We start from the raw sequence: 7,675 nt of genomic DNA, 5'->3' as shown, positions 1-7,675 counted from the left end.
CCTTCAGGTAAAGGAGCAGCGAGTGGGATGTCCAAAGGCAAATAAGACCATGGCTCAGTGGTTCTCTCCCTAGCTGCATATTGAAACCACTGGCAGAGCTTTTAACAGTTACTGATGCCAGGCCTTCACACAGACCCATGAAGTCAGAATCATTGGAGGTGGGGCCCAAGAATCACTCTTAAAAGCACCCCAAGTATATGTAACCAGAGTTAAGGGCCACTGGTCTAAGGAAGAGTCACCAACACAAAATCTTTGGACAAGAAAAGCACAAAGAGTACCCCAATAGCTCACTCTACCAATATTCTGAAACACTGGCTCTTAGAGTCTATGCAAAATGTGCAAGATCAAGGGATGCACTGACCTACTCTTGAGTCTGTAACAGATCTACCATACAGCCCCACCCAAATCCTAAATCAATGACGTATGTGGGTCTCAGTCACCGCCTGTCCCCCATACCCACTCGCCTGCCCACCCACTTGCCCCTTCCAGGAGTAGTAGCTCATGAAAAATCACTTGCCATTCTTAATGGAGTGTACTGTGGTCCTACAATCCAATAATAGTCCCCTCATAGCTCTAATGAGGATCTACTTGTAAACACTAATTTTAGAAAACTTAAGAGAAGTCTTCCAGGTCAAACACAAAACTCTAGACACAATACAACAAGTGCCTTTGACAAAGTAAATAATAAATCAAACTTGGCCATTTTCCTAGAGACTTGGATGAAAACCTAGAAATCATGTCTCACTCTGCAATAATAGTCCCCTCATAGCTCTAATGAGGATCCACTTGTAAACATAATTTTAGAAAACTTAAGAGAGGTCTTCCAGGTCCAACACAAAACTCCAGACACAATACAAGTGCCTTTGACAAAGTAAATAATAAATAAAACTTGGCCATTTTTCTAGAGACTTGGATGGAAACATAGAAATCATGTCTCACTCTAAAAGGGAAAGGACTACCTTGGACCAAGAGACTGGCCAATTGCTCTCATCCACGAGAAGGCAAATGTGGAAATGGGTGTGAATCCCAGTTTAGCCACTCACTGCACCATGTTGGGCACAATACTTAACTGCTGTGAGCCTGTTCTCTTCTCCTTGAAATAGCTATAATCACATCTACCTAACGTGGTTGCTGTTGGATTAAAGGAGAATATATGCAAGGTACCCAGCATAACAAGTGTCCAGTATCTGATAGCTGGCTGATCAGTCAGTGATAACTCTTATAACCTGGATTTATTTGACATTATACTTTATTATCAGAAGCTGTGTTACAGGAGTGGAGATAGCACAGGAAGTAGAAGGATGGGTCAGGTCGAGGTTCTCCTCCTGCTGCCACTTTCTCTTGTCCTTGGAGGCAGCACATGACCCCCAAGACATCTCAGCCTCAGGCTGCTCCTGCCTCTCAAGAGTGCTTCCCAAATGCACATCTGAAGCCCCAATACCTAGACGATGACAGCATCCAAGAGTTTGCATCTCACCCTTTGTTGGCCTGGGCCCAACCCATACATGATGCTCCATCACCTTTTATGTACTGACCTCTCTGATGACCAGCACTGGGAAAATGCCCTTCACTCCTCCACACTCTATTGGACTTGGCTAAAAAGCTTAGTTCCAAGATGGTATGCTAATGGAATTTTGTCAATTATACTGTAATATAATTCTATCAACTTCCCATGAAATTCTATGGATTCTATATTATAAACACGTGATGGCTGAACTCCCCATTGAAAGCTTGGGAAACTCTATGAGTTCACTCAGCTAGAAGTAAGAGAACCAGGGCAACAGCCTCACTGTCCTATTTCTGGACCTGGACTCTCTCCACCAATTTGTGTTTTGTTTTGTTTTTTAATTTTAGAAAATTAAGAGAAAAAAAACTCTTATTGCTTATGCATGGAAAAATCCTGAATTCTGCCTAGCTGGCATGGCTCAGGGTTGAACATTGACCTATGAACCAGGGGGTCACAGTTCGATTCCCAGTCAGGGCACATGCCCGGGTTGAGGGTGTGGTTCGATTCCCGGTCAGGGCTCATGCCTGGGTTGAGGGTGTGGGGCATGCATGAGGCAGCTGATCAATGATTCTCTCTCATCATTGATGTCTGTTTCTCTCTCCCTCTCCCTTTCTCTCTGAAATCAATAACAAATATATATTTTTAAATCCTGATTTTTTTTCATGTTGGAAGGTATGGACAAGGCCCTGCTGCCCTGTATGTATTCATAAGAACTTACCTCATTTTATACAGGATTGCAAAACCAGAAGAAGATTGTTTCCCAGCAAACATCTGGAAAAGCCCAAGGCCACAATAACTTGACTGAGGATTCATCTAATGCACTACTAAGTGGCAGCAGATGTCTTAGCTCCTGGAATTTGACCGATGATAACATTAGATTGTAGACTAAATGGCTTTCAGGTGGCCTTTTTCAAGGAAGGAAGGAATGAGCAGTGTCATCTTTCTCTGCTAAGAAGGTTGATAGATATTTTACCTGAGGGCATTATCCCCTGACCACTCTCCTAGCTGAGCCCTTTCACTCTGTCCTATGTTGGGGCAATATGATGGTTAAAAGTGTGAGTTTGGAGTCACACCTCAGGGTTTAAATTCTCAGTTCAGCACTTTAGAGAAGCTGCTTGACCACCTCTTTCCACCTCGGGTTTTTAATCTCTCTAATAAGGATAGTACTAATCCCTGCCTTGCAGGGTGTGGTGACAATTAGAGCTAATATGTGGAAGGCACCTATACAGAACCTGGTATGTCATGTTTCAATAGTTAGGAGCTAGTATTATAATTTGTTCTAGGTTAAACCCTGCACCTTCCCCTCTATGTCCCTTATTGAATAAAGTAGATGTTAGGGTAGATATAATTAGAAGAATGACTGTGTTCAGGGAAGTCACCATGATCAGAGCAGACCTGTTTTGTTTCTCCAACATATCTCAGCAAGATACGTGACTTGATCACAGTCACCCAAAGAGAAAATCCTGCATCTTCTCACCACCAAATCTATGTATCTTTCTGCATCTGGTGGCCTACCCTCTGCCTTCCCTCTTGTTTCTATGGACACAGAACCCTTGCTCCTCTCAAAAGCTAGCCTCTCGAAATGTGCTCTGGATCCCATGACAGTCTCCTACTTAGGGCTGCTCTTGTAGTCTCCACCCACCTCTCCTGCATGGTTAATATTTCTTCTGGACCAAATCATCCTCATGTGCATGCTCTTAGTATCTCTCTTAACCTCCATGTCTACTTTCAGCTATTAACCATTTCTCTCCTTTCCTTCAATATTAAAGAGAGTTGCTACCTCCACTCCTTCCACCAACCAACTCAAATTTGACTTCTATCCCCTGTACTCCATAATGACTGCTGTTGTCAAGGTCACCGGTGACCTCCATATTGTTAAATCCAGTGGTCACTTCTTTATTTTTATCTTCTTTGACCTCTCAGCAAAGGTTGATGATTTCCTCCTTCTTGAAACACTTTCTTCCCTTGGCTCTGTGATAGCTCACTGTCCTCTGTTCATTCTGTTTCCTTTATTGGCTCCTTCTCCTTTACTCAGCCTCTATAGGTCAGAGGGTACCAGGGATCTGTCCTGAGCACACTTTCGTTCTATTACTGTATGCTTCTCTTGGTAGCTCCATCCAGTTCCGTGACTTTGAGACCATCTATGTGCTTATGATTTCCAAATCCCTGACTTTCCCCCCAAACTTGACTTGAATATCCAACTGCCTTTTTAATGTTTCTACTTGGATGTCTAATAGACAACTCAGGTATAATTTATTCATGAAAAACTTCTTGAGTTTTACTCCCAAACTTTCTCCTTCCTCAATCTTCCCAGTGTTAGTCATTGGCATGACCGTCTACCCAGTTGTTCAACCTATAAATCTAGGAGTCAATCTTAATTCCCCTCTTTTCTCATTTTCCATATTCAATCTATCAGCATGTCTTGTCCACTTTATCTGAAAAGCATATTTCAAAACCATCCTCTTCATTTTCAGTACAGTCACTCTAGTCCAAGCCATCATTACCTGAATGACTACAATTGCTTCTCAGCTGATCCCTCTGTAATCACTTTACAATTCTTTCTTGTTGGGGCAGCCTAAATGATCTTCTCATGCTCTTGCTTAAAACCCTCCCATAGTTTCCCATTGTACATAAAATAAAATCCAAATTTCCCAAAGCAAGGTATAATATGGCTCCTGCCTACATCCAAACTCATTTTGAATCATTTTCCTCTCTGCCCTCTCCACTCTAGCCACACTGGTCTTTCTGTTCCCTGAAACACAAAATCTGCTCCCATCTTGGAACCCTTGGTAGGGTTCTAAGAATTTCCCAGGAAAGCATTCTAAGAATTTCCTGGATGGGGTTCTAAGTGTTTCTCTCTCTCAGAGAGTTTCTCAAGAAAACAATTCAAATAAAGTCTTAGAACTGGTACTTGTTTCTGGAATGCTGTTCCCCATGATCCTTGAGTGACTGGTTTCTTTTTATCATTCACATCTCAGCCTAGAAGTAAGTACTCAAATAGGCCCCTTGCTAACCACCCAACTAAAGTAGCCACCCAGTCACTCCCTAGCATGTCACCCTAGGCTCTCATGTATATTTTCTTGTCTCTGTATCTGACTCTCCCCTGGAAGATAAGCCCCACAAGAGCTAAGGCATGTCTTTCTTCTTCACCACTACATCTGCAGGACTTAGTGCCTGAACATGGCAGTGCTTGACATGTGTTGTTGAATGGATGGATGAATGAGTTAGCAACAAGCTAGGACTAGAACCCAGGCCTCCTGCCTTCCAGTTCAGAATTCTTTCCCCCGAGCCATATCAAGTTCAGTTTTTTATCAGTTTGATTGCTTTCTCCTGGTTCATCAGATGCTTGGTGCCATTAAATTCTCACCTCGTTCCAGCTCCTAATGATAAAGAAAATGGCCATAAGGGGGAAAGAAGGAGAGGAAAGAAGAAGTGAAAAAATCATGAAGTATATAATAAATCCCACATGTAAAGAGAATTAAACATTCTATATTTATGTAATCATCCTGTCACATCCAGTAAACACTTAGGCAGTTTACCAGGGATAACAAGACAAATCTACTCTGAAGGATCTGACAGCCTCCAGAAGGAGACAGAGGCCTGTGTGATGGAGAACAAAGTAGCATGGGCTGTGGAAACAGAGCAGAGAGTGAGGAAGGCTGCCTGGAGCGGGCGAGAATTCAGGAAGACGTTCCAGAGAGGGGAACTTTGGAGCTGCCTCTTAAAGAGTGAATTTGTGTTAAGGGAAACTCTTAGTCTGAGTTTTCACATGAAGAGTACTGTTATGTTTCCCCTTTATTTTAACTAATGAAAGAAAAACCACTTTAGAAGAGCATACAGGTTGACTGTGGTAGTTGAAAGAACCACTTATTAACAAGTAGAGGTTTCACCAGGGAAACTTTTTTTTAAAAAACATGGGATTGTTTTTTATCCACCAAAAATCATTTCATCTTCCCTGAGGGTCTTATAGAGAAGCCTTTGAGGCAATCACCTATACACTGAAAGATCATCCAACCAAAGAACTGCTTTTCTGAAAAACCACAGGCCGCTTCCTTGAAGAAATGAGCTGTCAGGTAAAAGCAAGGCTTTGCAGTGATGACAGAATGAGGTTGTCCTGTGTGTGTTGATATGGAGAAATACATTCGTACATGAAAAGAAGCAAGTTTCAGGACACTGAACATTGTCGCTATTTTTGTTATATTAGGATCTGCTTAGGAATACCTAGAAGAAACAATACAAACATAGCAATGGTTATCTCTGAGGTGTGCATTTCTGAGTCCTACTATCTTGATTGTTTACAACAAATGTGTATTATTTTGGAATTAAAAAAATTTGACTTTGGGTGGTGGGTTTTAAATAAAATAAAGTCTGGTTTAGAACACAGGTCTGAATTGGTTTATGGCACCTCAGGACTTGTGCATGGCTCTACATCACAGAAATATGTAGAGAGAGGATTTCCCTAAATTATATCATTTATGAATATTTGCAGGAAAAAATAAACTGAAACACAAAAAGATAATGTGATTTTTCTCATGCTGGGACTTCTTAGAATAGTACTTTGAGCCCCACAGTTATTGATTCAATACTGAGGAATAAGTACATGAATACATTGATCTCCAACTTACACATTTGGAAACCAACAACATTGCTTTGTGAAAAACGGCAACTGTTTAGAGTAGAGGGAAATACTCTTTTTTATGACATGAACAAGAGTATTTCTTGGTGACAAATGTGATGCTGATAAAAAAGACACAGAGCTCTAGCCAGTTTGGCTTGGTGGATAGAGCGTTGGCCTGCTGACTGAAGGGTCCCGGGTTCAACTCTAGTCAAGGGCACATGTCTGGGTTTCGGGCTAGATCTTCAATAGGGGGTGTGCAGAAGGCAGCCGATCAATGATTATCTCTCATCATTGATGTTTCTATCTCTCTCCCTCTCCCTTTCTCTCTGAAATAAAAAAAATAAATAAATTTCTTTTTAAAAGACACAGAAAATTACAGGCTAGATCATTCTCAAGAAAACTATTCAAGTAGAAGCCTCTTAAATATTACCTCTAGTTCCCTTTGCATATGTTAGAATGCTCAGTAAATTCTTTGAATAGACAGGTCCCTTCCATTTATTTTACAAGTATTATTGAACACTTACATGGGAGTACAGCAGTAAGTCAATGAGACAAATTCTCTGCACTTGCAGGGCTTATAGTCTAGTGGGGAAAACACAATAAACAAGAAAAGACATAAATAAAGGATATACTTTTAAGTAAAGTATAATGTATATATATAAGAGGCTAAGTGACTGTCCGACCAGCCCACCAACCAGTTGGTATGGCACACACTGATCACCAGGAGACAGATGCTCAATACAGGAGCTGCTGAGCTGCAGTGACTTGGCAGCAGTGGTTCTCATCATTGATGTTATAATCTCTCTCTCCCTTCCTCTCTGAAATCAATAAAAAAAATTTTTTAAATAAAATAAGTAAATAAAAAGTGACATTTGAGCAGGAATATGGATAGGGGGGTATTCAGAGTTCTGAGGGGAAAGTATTACAGGAGGGACAATAAGAGTCAGTGCCCTGACAAGAATAAGAATCCCTTCTTTTCCTGAAAAGGTAAATATCCCCCAAAAGAGCTCTCAAAGTTTAGTATGTTATGGATTCACTCCTGTTGATGTTGTGCTTTTGTTTTGTTTTTATTTTTTTAATATCTTTATTGTTGAGATTATTATGGATGTCCCTCTTTTTTCCGCCCATAACTCCCCTTCACCTGGTTCCCACACCACCCCAGGCCCTCGCCACCCTATTGTCTGTGTCGATAGGTATTACCTACATGCATATAAGATCTTTGTCTAATCTCTTCCCACACCCCCTCCCCACATCCCCTTCCCTCTGAGAATAATCAATCTGTTTCATTTCCATGCCCCTGATTTCTATTCCATTCACCAGTTTATTCTGTTCATCAGATTTTTTATTCATTTGATTTTTAGATTCACTTTTTGATAGATATGTATTTGTTATCACTTTGTTGTTCATAATTTTTTATCTTTACCTTTTTCTTCTTCTTCCTCTTCTGAAAGAATACCCTTCAGCATTTCATATAATACTGGTTTGGTGGTCATGAACTCCTTTAGCTTTTTCTTGTCTATGAAGCTCTTTATCTGACCTGCAATTCTACA

The sequence above is a fragment of the Myotis davidii genome, unplaced genomic scaffold (genome assembly GCF_000327345.1).
Source record: "Myotis davidii unplaced genomic scaffold, ASM32734v1 scaffold571, whole genome shotgun sequence".
Classification (NCBI taxonomy): domain Eukaryota; kingdom Metazoa; phylum Chordata; class Mammalia; order Chiroptera; family Vespertilionidae; genus Myotis; species Myotis davidii.
Note: the sequence above shows the minus strand (reverse complement) of the source record.